This window comes from Bos grunniens, chromosome 6 (genome assembly GCF_055505025.1).
Source record: "Bos grunniens cultivar Pamir isolate PY7600 chromosome 6, Bosgru_T2T1.0, whole genome shotgun sequence".
Taxonomy (NCBI): Eukaryota; Metazoa; Chordata; class Mammalia; order Artiodactyla; family Bovidae; genus Bos; species Bos grunniens.
This window is the reverse complement of record NC_141170.1, coordinates 88,866,432-88,879,957: the sequence shown is the minus strand read 5'-3', so window position 1 is coordinate 88,879,957 and position 13,526 is coordinate 88,866,432. Positions and strand designations below refer to the sequence as shown.

General features: G+C 36.6%; 1 protein-coding gene across 48 annotated transcripts in view; it reads right to left on the bottom strand.

Annotated features, from left to right (window-relative positions):
- The window catches only part of BMPR1B (bone morphogenetic protein receptor type 1B), a 522,369-nt gene that overhangs the window by 189,525 nt on the left and 319,318 nt on the right, over positions 1-13,526 (bottom strand). The window lies entirely within an intron of this gene.

Below are 13,526 nucleotides of genomic sequence, written 5' to 3'. Positions count from 1 at the left end.
AGGCCCTGGTGCCTACCACTCTCTCCTCCTTGGTAAAAGGACAAAAAAGTGAGGAATATGAAAAAAATGTGAAAAAGCTGAAATGTGAAATGAGAGGTACTGCTATGCTCCCAGCAAGAAAAGAGACCCATTGAAAAAGAGGATTCGATGATTTAAGACTGCAGATGTAAATGAAAAATAAAATGTGCCATAAATTCATTCAATCATTCACTCCTTCAGTAAACAATTTTGAATATCTAATATATGCCCGCCATCGATAACATAAACCTAAGTATGACACAAGTCCAGTCTCCAAGTAGCACACCGGCAAAAGCTATAATGTATAGTAATAAAACCAATGTAAGAGCTGTATGTAAGTGAAAAAATATAAGCGCTTAATTCATTGGGAAGGAAAGGTAGTCATGGAACTAAGCCTAAATGGGGTGAGTAGAATTAGTCTAGGAAAAGAGGCAGAGATGGATCCATACCAAAAGAGCGCTTAATTCATTGGGAAGGAAAGGAAAGCCTAACTGGGGTGAGTAGAATTAGTCTAGGAAAACAGGCAGAGATGGATCCATCCCAAAAGAGGCAGAGCTGTGAGAGATAGTACAGTCTGCGCAAAAAATGACAAGCAGTCTCTGTGGATGGAGCAGAGGCTGCAGTGGAGGGAGAAGCAGGAGACAAGGCAAGAAAGTGAGGAAGAAGCTAATCATGGAGGGCCTGGGCTTTTATATCTGTCATCCTCCTGGCAATGAGAAACCAGTGAGCGGCTTTAAGAATCCATGTGGCATAAGAAGATTTATAAAGCAGTGTGCAGATGGGTAGGAGGGGAAGTAGGCAAAAAATATAAAGGCCCAAAAAGATTGTTCTAAAATTATTAATAAATTTCGGTTCATCTGATCTTGCATAATGGTGAACACATAAGCCTAACACAGTCACTACTCTGACAATCAATGAGTTACCGACTTGCTCAGAAAAAAAAAAAATAATAATAACTTGTAAAATATGAGTAGGAAACTATTAAATGGAACATATGCATTTCAACTTTAAATGAGTAAGTTCAATTTTCATGAATAAGTCATAATATTAAACTGTTAATACCCTTTATAATACAATTAAATGCTAAGTGAATTAATTGAAATGAGCTGAAAATATTTATCACAATCTGACATTCCAATTATTTTCTTATCTCATGTTACTTTTATGTTACTTTATGACCCAGTTTTCAATGCTGTCATATTATTTTGTCATTTGTTGCTTTTATAGGATTACTACTTACCTAATGATCTGAGTTCTTTTGTTTGAAATACAATTCAATAGTCTTAAAAATCTGGTTGATATTAAATGACCAAATCGACGCTACTAGGTTGCTTGCTGGAATTTATATCACAGAGAAATTTACTCAGGGTGAATTGCTGAGGCAAAATTATAACTATGACATGTAATATGCAATCCTATGTTAGAACTTATACACATTTTGAATATATTTTGAAAGATCATTCAAATTACAGGTAATATTTCACTAAGCAATGCTACCTTGGAGAAGGAAATGGCAACCCATTCCAGTATTTTTGCCTGGAGAATCCCAAGTACAGAGCCTGGCGGGCTACCGTCCATGAGGTTGCAAAAAGTGGGACACAACTGAAGCGACCTGGCATGCACGCAACGCTACCTTTGTTTTTATGATACTGAATTTTCACTGTTGATAAGCCACGTTGATTGCTAAAAAGTGCTATACTTTTTCCTCGGTATAATAATTGCAATCAACTGTGATACTTCATTCTGGTATTTTTTATTCATTTTATATCACCTTAGATCCATTTAAGAGGGCTAAGTAGAACTGGTTCTTAGGAGTTCTGTGAAGACACGGTCGAGTTTCACAGAGCTCACAGTTTTCTGGTCCTCGGCTTTCACAAGCTACTGCAGGCCTGGCACTCCTACAAAAGCTGGCTGGACAGCACTGCTGCTGAAAGCAGAGCGAGAGCTGAAGTAATCAGATGCAGGGACAGGGTGCAGCCCATGCAGACTAAACATCCGAAACAGTCCAAAATTTTCCAAAGCACATGTGGCTCAGTTATAGAGTGACAGAAGACAAACTAAGCTGATGCGACCAAGAAGAAAGGAGATGCTGGCAGCTGCACGCTCACCGCCTTTAATGGAAGAGCTCACAGCTCATATTCATGAAGTTCAACCATATGTTCTGAGTATTTCAAAAGATTAATTTTAAGAATTACTGTGACAATCTGTCCGTTCTTCTGCAGAGCTAGGTTGTAGGAAGAAATGTAATTTTTCTTAATTTTTAGGAAACGTTTTTCTTCTTTTACAAAACCACAAGGTTTCAATAGCTGGCCAGTTAAAACTATTACTATTCATAAACTCTGCATGCCTAAGAACTTGATACAACTTAAAACATGTACCACCCACAATCCTAATTTTGGCTTAGTCAAGAGAAAAACATTAAATTTAGATCCCCATTAAATGCTATAACTAAAAATTCAATGAATGTTTAAATAGCAAAATTTGAGGATGAAAGCAAGGATGTTAAGTGTTTTTTTTTTTAATACATAAAGGTTCTATCTATATTTCTATCAACATCTATATCTATATTCCATAAATTTTGAAGCTGACCTGTAAAGACTGGATACAGAGCACAGTAGATTTCATTTTCAAACAATGGCCACAACAATATCTCCTATCCCAAATGCTCTTCTTATATCCCATTGAGAGGCGAGGTCTAAATTCTCCTTGAATCTGGATGAGCTGACGACTACAGTGAAAGTGACACTATGTGCTTCAAGACCAGGAGTTTAAAATATGGTCGACCCTCACCTGACTCATCAGAACCCATGTTCTTGAAGCCTCTGGCTACCACTTTAGCAGTCTGACTACGCAGGGGACATGATGCTAAAAGACCTAACTGCCAACGGGGGGAACTCACAGAGTCCTTAAGACTACGTGAATAGAGACATGCCTGGACCACACCTTCAGCTGCTTCAGCCTCCTGCTATTTTGGCTCCAGATACCAAAGACTTCAAATTCAAGAGAAACAGAGTCAGAACCACCTAACCAAGCTCTGCCCAGAATTCTGGCCCACAGAAAGCAGGAGATAACATTGGTTTTTACTGTCTCAAGCCACTGTGTTTTATAGTTCTTTGTTAGAAAGCAATATGTAACTAGAACATACTTTGATATCAGAAGTAAAAGTAGCACAATAAAGGGAAGTGAACTCAAAACTGATGGTACTGACTTTTAGACCAGACAGCAGATGGAAGCTGGAATGAGACTGTCAATGAGACCTTGATGTGCCGCAAAGAGTTTTGACTGTGAGGGCCCCAGAGAAACAAGAGTTATGTTTTCTGAAGGCAGAGAAAAGCAGATTCTTGCTAAGTGGTTGAAGGACATTTAGCAAAATATGATTGCTCACATTGAGGTAAAAAAATAGAAAATGTACCTAATGAACACCAAGGAATTAATTTAAGGAGACTTCTGAACAGCATACTGAAAGGAGCACGTGCCTCCCCTTTGTTCCTTAGGACATGATGCTGCCAGAGACGGATGAGTTCAAAAAGGAACTATTTGGTTTTCAGCAAAATTTGGAGGAACTATTAAAAATAAGACCAAACTTTCTAGGTTTGAAAATAGAACTATTTTTCATTTCCTATCGCTTCAGAGAGCAAAATAAAAGGGAGCCTCAGGGAAAAGATAAAATGCCAGGTGATGTCAGAAAAATCTGGTCTACAAGTAAAGGTAAGCATGTGACTATAAACACTCTGTATCAAAATTTCAGCAATATCAAGATGGTTGCCTCATAGATTCTTTAAAGTAGATAAAACAACTTCTAAGGATGTTAAGGGAACAGAAGACAACTTTCTCCTCTAAGCAACAGGACTACTAAGCATTTTAAGATTGGGAATGGGGTTGGGGGGCAAAGTCGGGGTAAGGGGTTAAGAGGTACAAGTTTTTAGTGTCAGTTCTTCAGTTGTGTCCAACTCTTTGCGACCCCTTGGATGGTAGCCCGCCAGGTTCCTCTTTCCATGGGATTTCTCAGGCAAGAATACTGGAGTGGGTGGCCATTCTCTTCTCCAGAGGATCTTCCCAACCCAGGGACTGAACCCAGGTCTCCTGCATTGCAGGCAGATTATTTACCATCTGAGGCACCAGGGAAGTCCCACGAGTTACTGGGTATAAAATAAGATACAAGGATGCAATGTTCAGTGCAGGGAATAAAGCAACAGTCAATAATAATTTATATGGAGTATAATCTATTAAAATATCAAATTACTATGCTATATACCCGAGACTAACATAATATTGTAAGTCAATTATACTTCAATTAAAAAAAAAAGTAAGGGTGTTATCACATCACATAGGAAACCTCTGGTAAAAGAGCAATTACCTCAGAAATTTGGGGAGTGTGGCTTTTGCTAACAGAGTGAATTATAAATTAACATATAAGAAACTCTAAAAATTTCTTAGCAAATTTGGAGCTAAAAGCAAACAAAAACACCACAAAATAAAAAGTGGATTTTGGACCCCAAACTTTCATGCACAGGTAGAAGCTTGAGAAAACTTGTCAGCAACAAATTCAGGCCATGTTTTTTTGGAAAACGAATGACAATTCAGACGATGGAAAAACAGACATAGTGAGAAGAATCAAGAGTCAGGAGGACAATTCCCAGAAAAAGACTGAGCCCCAACTTAAGCAAATGACAGCAAGACCATCTGGGTTTGATATCTGCTGTGGAATACAGCAGCCTCTCAGTTCTCTGTCTTTGAACAGGTGGGACCACAGAATTTTCCTGTGCCTGTCATACCATAAAATGTTGGCTATGTAAAGGGCAGATAACTTACATCTTTAGTTCAAAGTTTTTCAGAAAATCCTCTAGTTCAAGAATGTTCAATACTTGAAGCCTTACTCAAGGAGCCTCATCTGCACCTGGATTTGATTTACAAGACAAGATCCTAGACTCCAAGGTAATGCAGGATGGAATGAAGCTTAGTTGGGGGAGGAGGGCTTTGATGACAAACATAAGCATTTTTTAAATGTAAGAGGGCTGTAAAGGTGTGGTCAAAGAACGGCCAGAGGCAGATAACTGCAATAATATCTCCCATCCCACCATGGAGAGGGTAGTATGCCTGTCTACAAGACACTTATGAAAACACATGGATGTATGCACACACCTAGAATAAGTAAGTAATGGAAAGAAATGAACCAATATGACATCCATGGTTACCCGAGATGATGAAACTAATGAACAAACCTATTTTCTTTTTATTGTCTGCATTTCCCAAATGTACTACAGACAGCAGATTGTTTTCATATTCAAATATATCATATAAAGTTTTTCATTTAGGCCATATATCCACAAACAATGAAAACTCTAACTCAAGAAGATACATCCACTGCAATGTTCACAGCAGCAGTATTTATAACCAGGACATGTCTATGAATGAATAAAGATGAATGAGTCAAGAAAATGTGGTATAAACATACAGTGGATTATTACTCAGCTATGAAAAAGAATGAAATAATGCCTTCTTCAGCAACATGGATGGAGCTAGAGATTATCATAGTAACTGAAGCAAATCAGAGAAAGACAAATATCATAGGATATTAATTATATGTATAATGTAAAAAATGACACAAATGAATCTATGTACAAAACAGAAATAGACTCACAGTTACAGAAAATAAACCTCCAGTTACCAAAGGAGAAGAGGTGGGGGAGAAATAAGTTAAGAGTTTGTGATTAACAGAAACACACTAATATATATAAAGTAATCAATAAGGACCTACTGTATGGCACAGAGAACTGTATTCAGTATCTTGTAAAAATCCATGAGAAAAGTCTGAAAAAATACACATATATAACTGAATCACTTTGCTACACACCTGAGACGGACACAACACTGAAAATCAATGATACCTCAATGAAAAGTTGTTCGTTTGGAAAAAAAATTATTGAATTAAATATCAGATGAAAATAAAAACAGATCTGAAAAATCAGTATGAGTAAAAATAAAGTTATAAAAAACAAGTTAGCTAAAATTACAGCTAGCAAGACACTGAATGCAAATTATATGTTTTAAGTGAACCTAATTCTCCCCCAAATACTTTGTAAAGATGACTCATAAAATTTCTTCAAAGAAGATTTTGTTATCCATAGCCTGAATGATTTTTTTTCACCTTATTATTTATTGTGGGGGGAAAAATATTAAAGAATATTATATAAACTACATCTTGCATTAACACCATTTAAATATTCCTCTAACTTCTTAAAGATTCTGAGCACAATTATTTATAATATTTATAATAAATGATCACCCAAACCTTCAATACAAATGCAATACAATGTCAAAGAAAATCAAATGATCTTAAAATCATTTAGGAAGCTTATTTACAATTATCACTCTTAAATAAGATTACTTCTATAACTTTTATTTTTAGCACTTTTGCCTAAGACATGAAGTATATTTTAAGTGCAAAACTACATTAGTAAGATTATAATGTTATATAAGAGAGAAATTGTGTCACAAATTCCTATTTTGTGGCAACAAATACATTAAATTAGGTTAAATTTTATTAACAACATTTATATTAGTCTCATTATTACAGTTTACATATGAAGTGTTTGATGCTTTAAAAACTTAAATTTTGTTGGAATAATCAATCCAAAATATTCTGTAACATTAAATATTGAAGGTAATAAATCTGTCAATGAATAAGCAGTAAGAGAAAAATGGTAATTAAATCTGATCTCTGTGGTGTCATATTTGATAAGATCAAGAAGGTAAATAGATATGGAGCTACAGCTTGCAGCTGAGGCATCTCTGAATTAAATTAGGGTACTGCATGCTTATCCATCATATTTTAATTGTCATGTGAAACTAAACATAAGTTAAATGACTACGTGATAGAGGTGAGGTCTAAATTGTTTTTCTTTAAAGTGACAGACTGAATAATAAACTATCTTAGTAACATTTGGTTCGGAACAATGACTAATTTAATTAATAAACATGTTAAGTTCAAAGACTATTGGGATCACCCTCTTCCAACCAACAAATGATCAGTCTTTTCCAATCAATGAATGTTCAAACAAATTTTTTGCTGAAATCAAAGTGACTCTTTCTAAAACACATCCATCCATTCCTACGGAGACAACTTTTTTATTTATCATTCTACAGGCCAGTTCTCCCATTTTGCAAGTATTGAAACAGGCTCAGAGATGGGTGACTTTCTACAATGTCAGTCAGTGAATCAGAGGTGTCAAATAGTTTCTTTAAAACTTGACAACTCTACATAGTTTCTCTGACAACTCTTAAAGTCCCTTGCCTCCTGCCTGGGAGATACATTCTAGATTCTCACAAACTTGTTAACACAGGATTCTAATATTCTATCAAAAGCTGAATGGCCTCTGGAGGACACCTCTGCTTTATTTAGGAGATGGAAACCGTGCCTGATAGAGGAGGTCACACAACAGGCTGAGATCATGTGTGAAGCTGCAAACGGACAGGTTTCCATTACACACACTGTCAGAAGTGGTACCTTGAAATCGCTGTCAAGTGATTAATCACTCCCTCTAGTTCCATTTTAGTAATAGCAAACCCCCTTCAAATTATTATTCTGCTAGTGTAACTGAGGGATATGAAGTGTAGGGAAGAAGACTATCAAGTGTTTTTGTGATTTTTTTCACAGTAGCTTTGTGATTCAAATGGAAAATTACTCTAGAAATTAAACTTTAATGATTTTCAAACAGTATCGAAAACTTTAAAGTGTAACTAAAGTATTTCCTCAAACACAAAACATCATTATTCACATGATGCAGCACACCACCATTTTATGTTAACACTAAGAAAAAAAAAAAAAAAAAAAAACGCTGTGATTGTCATATGATGACATTAAACCATATTCCAAATTCAGTGATCATAAAATACATTAATACTGTATGTCTTAGGATCAATAAGTATGCTTGGCTTACTTTAATGGGTTTACAAGAGCCAAAAAAAAAGAATTTAAAAGGCTATAAGACATTACTTTGCCAACAAAGCTTCGTCTAGTCAAGGCTATGGTTTTTCCAGTGGTCATGTATGGATGTGAGAGTTGGACTGTGAAGAAGGCTGAGCGCCAAAGAATTGATGCTTTTGATATGTGGTGTTGGAGAAGACTCTTGAGAGTCCCTTGGACTGCCAGGAGATCCAACCAGTCCATTCTGAAGGAGATCAGTCCTGGGATTTCTTTGGAGGGAATGATGCTAAAGCTGAAACTCCAGTACTTTGGCCACCTCATGCAAAGAGTTGACTCATTGGAAAAGACTCTGATGCTGGGAGGGATTGGGGGCAGGAGGAAAAGGGAATGACAGAGGATGAGATGGCTGGATGGCATCACTGACTCGATGGACATGAACTCCGGGAGTTGGTGATGGACAGTGAGGCCTGGCGTGCTGCGATTCATGGAGTCACAAAGAGTCGGACACAACTGAGCAACTGAACTGAATTGAACTGAAGACATAAAACAAGTATATAACAAAAATATAATCCTAGGCTTCCAAGTAACTAAAAAGTTAATCTCTAATTATAATTCTTAAGCATACTACTAAGTTGCTTCAGTCGTGTCCGACTCTGTGTGGCCCCATGGACTGCAGCCTACCAGGCTTCTCCGTCCATGAGATTCTCCAGGCAAAAACACTGGAGTGGGTTGCCATTTCCTTCTCCAATGCATGAAAGTGGAAAGTGAAAGTCAAGTTGCTCAGTCGTGTCCAACTCTTAGCGACCCCATGGACTGCAGCCTACCAGGCTCTTCCATCCATGAAATTTTCCGGGCAACAGTACTGGAGTGGGGTGCCATTGCCTTCTCCTGTTCTTAAGAATAGTAAATGTTAAAACATTGAGAAATATAGCAAACATTTAAAAACTCATGAAAGTATCACTTTTATTTCTTAAAAAACTGCAAGGCAATCAAAGCATAGTAAACGTTAACTCTTTAGTAGACTTCTAAACTTAAATACCTAATTATTTGACAAAGTTAGAATTTCAGTCTACAAATATTTACTGGGCATGTACTGTACACCAGGCTCTATTACAAGAACTGAAGACACAGAGGGGGAAAAAAGCAGACAGAATTCCCTAAGTGGATCTCACATTGTAGTGGGTAGATAATAAGAATAAACAACAAGATTTCAATGTGAAATATCATGTTGGTGAGAAGGAAACTAAATCAGAGAAGATTTCTATTCTTTGATTCTATCATTGCAGTAAGAACACAGGCTCCTAATCCTAAAATCCAAATGTTTTTAAAGTAATCAAAATTTTGTTAGGATAAAACATGGGGCAGGGGAATGCTTTGTGATGGGCTATAATTTTTCTGAGGGTATTACCCAATGTCAAAATAAAGCCCTTCAGCTTTGGAATAGAACGAACAACCTAGTCTCTGTGTGTTACTTGCTCAGTCATGTCCAACTCTTTGTGACTCCATAGACTACAGCCCACCAGGTTCTTCTGTCCATGAGATTCTCCAGGCAAGAATACTAGAGTGGGTAGCCATTGCCTTTTCCAGGGGATCTTCCTGACCCAGGGATCAAATCTGGGTCTTCCACACTGCAGGCGGATTTTTTACTATCTTACTAGCCTGGCAACTGTAGGCTTCTATACAAGCATTTGTCTCAGTGTTAGAATGTAGACACAGGGATGGGTGGAATGTAGCTGATCAAGATGACCTGAGATATAGGGATGAACTATAGTTGCCCAGAAAAACTGCTAGAAAACCCACAAAATAAGTATGAGTGAAGCTGGATAGAACCTGGAGAACATGAGGGACATTTGACAGTAGATAATGGAGTAGTGAGGGAAGGTGGATCTCCAGGAATAAGACCTAATTACTTTAGAACATGGACCAAGGGTACAAGAATATAATGGTGCCAGTGGTAAAACTCACTAATCAAGAAGATCTTCCATTCTCACTGACTTAGCACAGGATGGATTTTTGAGTTGTCTCAAACACCAGAGGTCCATGGCTCTGTGCCTGCCACCTGCCCAACTCCATGAGCTGCCTTCAAGTGCCAGAGTAAGGATCAAAGTGAAAAGTAACTCAAGGAGTATAAAATTACTTTGAGGTTGCCGCTTCTCAAATGATCCTCCTAACATTGCAGTGTCTAAACTGGCAGTGTAAATTTTCCGACATTTCTCAGTCCAAAAAAATAAAATACCTAATTTTTAAATAAATGTTAAAATTTGGCCCAGAACTCGACATAGCATTTTCATTTTCTCATGTAATGGGCAGTCCATGAAAAACAGCATTCTTAAACATGCTTTTATTTTTTTTTTAATTAAGTACTCACCACGTCCCAGAGCTGAGCACTGTAAGGTTCCTCTGTGGAGGCTCAGTGAGACCTTGCCTTAAGGACTGAGGGAGACATGGGGCCTGTGGAGCCACCACTGCCAGCAAGGTGTGACCACTTTGGTCTTTCGCTACATCTTTCTGAGCAGAAAATAAGCCATACAGATATTATTAAGTAACAGCATCTGGACAGATGCCAGGAAAGCCCAACGAGGACAAAAAGGAAAAGAAACAAAATCTCTCTGAATGTAAAGTTACAAGTACAGTTTATATTTGGACAGCTAATAGGGAAATTAATCAAACCACTAAAATGTCATTATCACTGCCTTTATGGAGATACCCTCCAAGTGAGATAACAAATATGGTCATGTGTGGTATCTCATGTTCTCTAATAAAATTTCAGATCTTTCTTGAGTTTTTAGAGTACCACAATCAGACTTTTTAATGTTCTTATTATTTTATTAAATGGCCAAAGGAAAATTTATCTGTTTCACATGGACAAAACACGTGTAAATTGAAGTTATCTGTTCTATAAGTTAATAAAAATGGAATTTTTCTCTATTTTCAATTACAGAAAGACACTTTACAATAAATGTGACTGCTGTACATACTGTGTAATGAGAATGTTGCATTTATAATACTTCCTACTTTCTGAACGGCTGATTCTAGGCAGTCTTCTCAATTCAAATTACATTAGTCATTAAACCTAAGAAAGATGTTAAAGGTATGTGTATGTCTACTTAACAGGGTTGAAGACTGCACAAAAAGTCTAAAAAGGCTTATTCTAGGTCAAAAGAGGAAATTATCCCTTAATTCAATGGTTTTATTTAATTAATTTAATTCCTCTGTAAACTAACAGAGTTTGAATATAACCCAACCTTTGGGGTTTTATCACGAATTCCTATCTCCTCCCTACACATCAGTATTATATAAAAATATCTCACATGCTTAGTTTCTGCCTCTTTTTGTCACCTCCCAAGATAAATAATTTCTTTATTACAGACTGACTAATATGTCTAATATGTCTCCAAGGGCCCTCATACCCTTCATGGAACTTCTAGAAACTCTGCTTAAACTTTCCCACACTCTCTCTTAGGATACAGCTGGTTGTGCTCATGACAATTTTTCAGTATAGACATAGCAAGTAAAGTATTTTTCAATGACTGCACATAATCTGAATGGAGTCATCGAGCTTTAGGTTTTCAATTCTTAATTGTACTTTAAGTTAAATCTAACAAAATGCAAATATTTCTTAGGCATGACAATTAAGTCATAAACTCTCTTGAGAATATTTATACCAAATATATACAGCCAAGTGAAGGTTCTGGAATTACCCAATTATAGGGAGATTTTCCATATAGCTCATTATACAGGGTTCATGACTTAAAATAATTATTCATTGTAAAAAAAAACCACTGTGGCCAATTAAGAAGTTTGCATTTTTTCATTATAGTGTATTTTTTACCTTTGAGTAAGAAGACATAAGCCTGTTTTTCTTATGGCAAATTTTTACATTGTTTTTTCCAAGGGTATTTAAATGTTCTATTTTCTTCTAAAACTGATATATCATTCATTTTAATACTCTCAGTTCTATTTTTGTTTCTATGCTTATATTTTTTATTCTTTTGATAATTTCTCTGAGAAAGAGAATAAAATCTATATATTGAAACACTATTTTTAAATTAAATATTTTTAAGTTGGTTTATATGAGCAGAATTCTCATTTTTACTTAGATAGGTTAAAGCTAATTTTAACTTCAACATGTGTTCTCATGCAATGTATTCCCAGAACAAGAAAAATTACCAGGGCTGTAAATCAGAAACAACACAGAACTAGCTATTCATCAAGGCTGTGTTACCGCCACTGAACATAGTGTGCTGAGAAAGATATTATAAGGTGGCATACATCAACTTTCAACTCATTTTAAAAGTCAATATTTAAACTCTGGGAGTCCAAAGCCAAGACACTGTGTTGAGAAATTCAAACTCTGTTTTCTACAACTGTGTGGTCGTACGTCCATTCTAAGCGCTTTGCTGGTTCACACTTTCCCTATCTGCCAGTGAACCTGCTTTCCAATGTCTGTCCACAAATGCTTCATTGATGATCACAGGGTCATTGCTCTACATACTGCTCAGGGCTCTTGAGAGCCTAAAGATGTGTCATATCAATGCTCCTCTGCATATATGTAAACATGAGAACACAGACACACTTTACTTTTAGTCTAAAACAGACTACATTTCTTTGAAAGACATTCAGTGTACCACTTAGGAAATTCAGAAGATAAAAATCAGTCCCACAAAATATGAACATGAAAGTTAGTTTCATGAAAGTTACCAATTCTCCTTATTTTCTCCAATTTCTTTCAGCAGTTTTAAACCAAGAGAAAATCTGCCTGAAGGGAAAATGAAAAAAAAAAAGCTCTTAACTTCAATCTAAAATCTCTTACATAACCCAAGCCAGAAAATAAATGAATGTGCATGGACCCTATCAAAAACATGGATCTTTTTCTTTGACTACAGGGAGCTTATCTCAGATTTCTCCAGTGATAAGAAATACCATGAACAGTTAACTTTGGTGGGATGTCTACTATGTGATAGACTTTAGACATGGCTTTAGCTCTAATCCTAACAACAACCCTGAGAAGGCATTACCCCATTTAAATAAAGGAATCTAAAATCAGAGAGGTTTTATTTTGCCTAAAGCCACACAGAGCTCCGATTCAAATTCAGATCTGAGAGCAAAACTTGTCTGTCTTCTGTTCTGCTCTTTTACTAATGAATAATAGAGATGATTTTAATGGATTGTCTCTCTTGTATCAGTTCAGTCGCTCAGTCCTATCTGACTCTTTTTTTTATTGTCATGTCCAACTTTTTTTTTTTTTTTTTGCATAGTCCTCTTGTGACCCCACGGACTGTAGCACACCAGGCTTCCCTGTTCACCACCAACTCCTAGAGCTTGCTCAAACTCACGTCCATTGAGTCGGTGATGCCATCCAACCATCTCATCCTGTGTCATCCCCTTCTCCACCTGCCTTCAATTTTTCCCAACATCAGAGTGTTTTCCAATGAGTCAATTCTTTGTATCAGGTAGCCAAAGTATTGGAGCTTCAGCTTCAGCATCAGTCCTTCCAATGAATATTCAGGACTGATTTCCTTTAGGATAGATTGGTTTGATCTCCTTGTTGTCCAAGGTACTCTCAAGAGTCTTCTCCAAC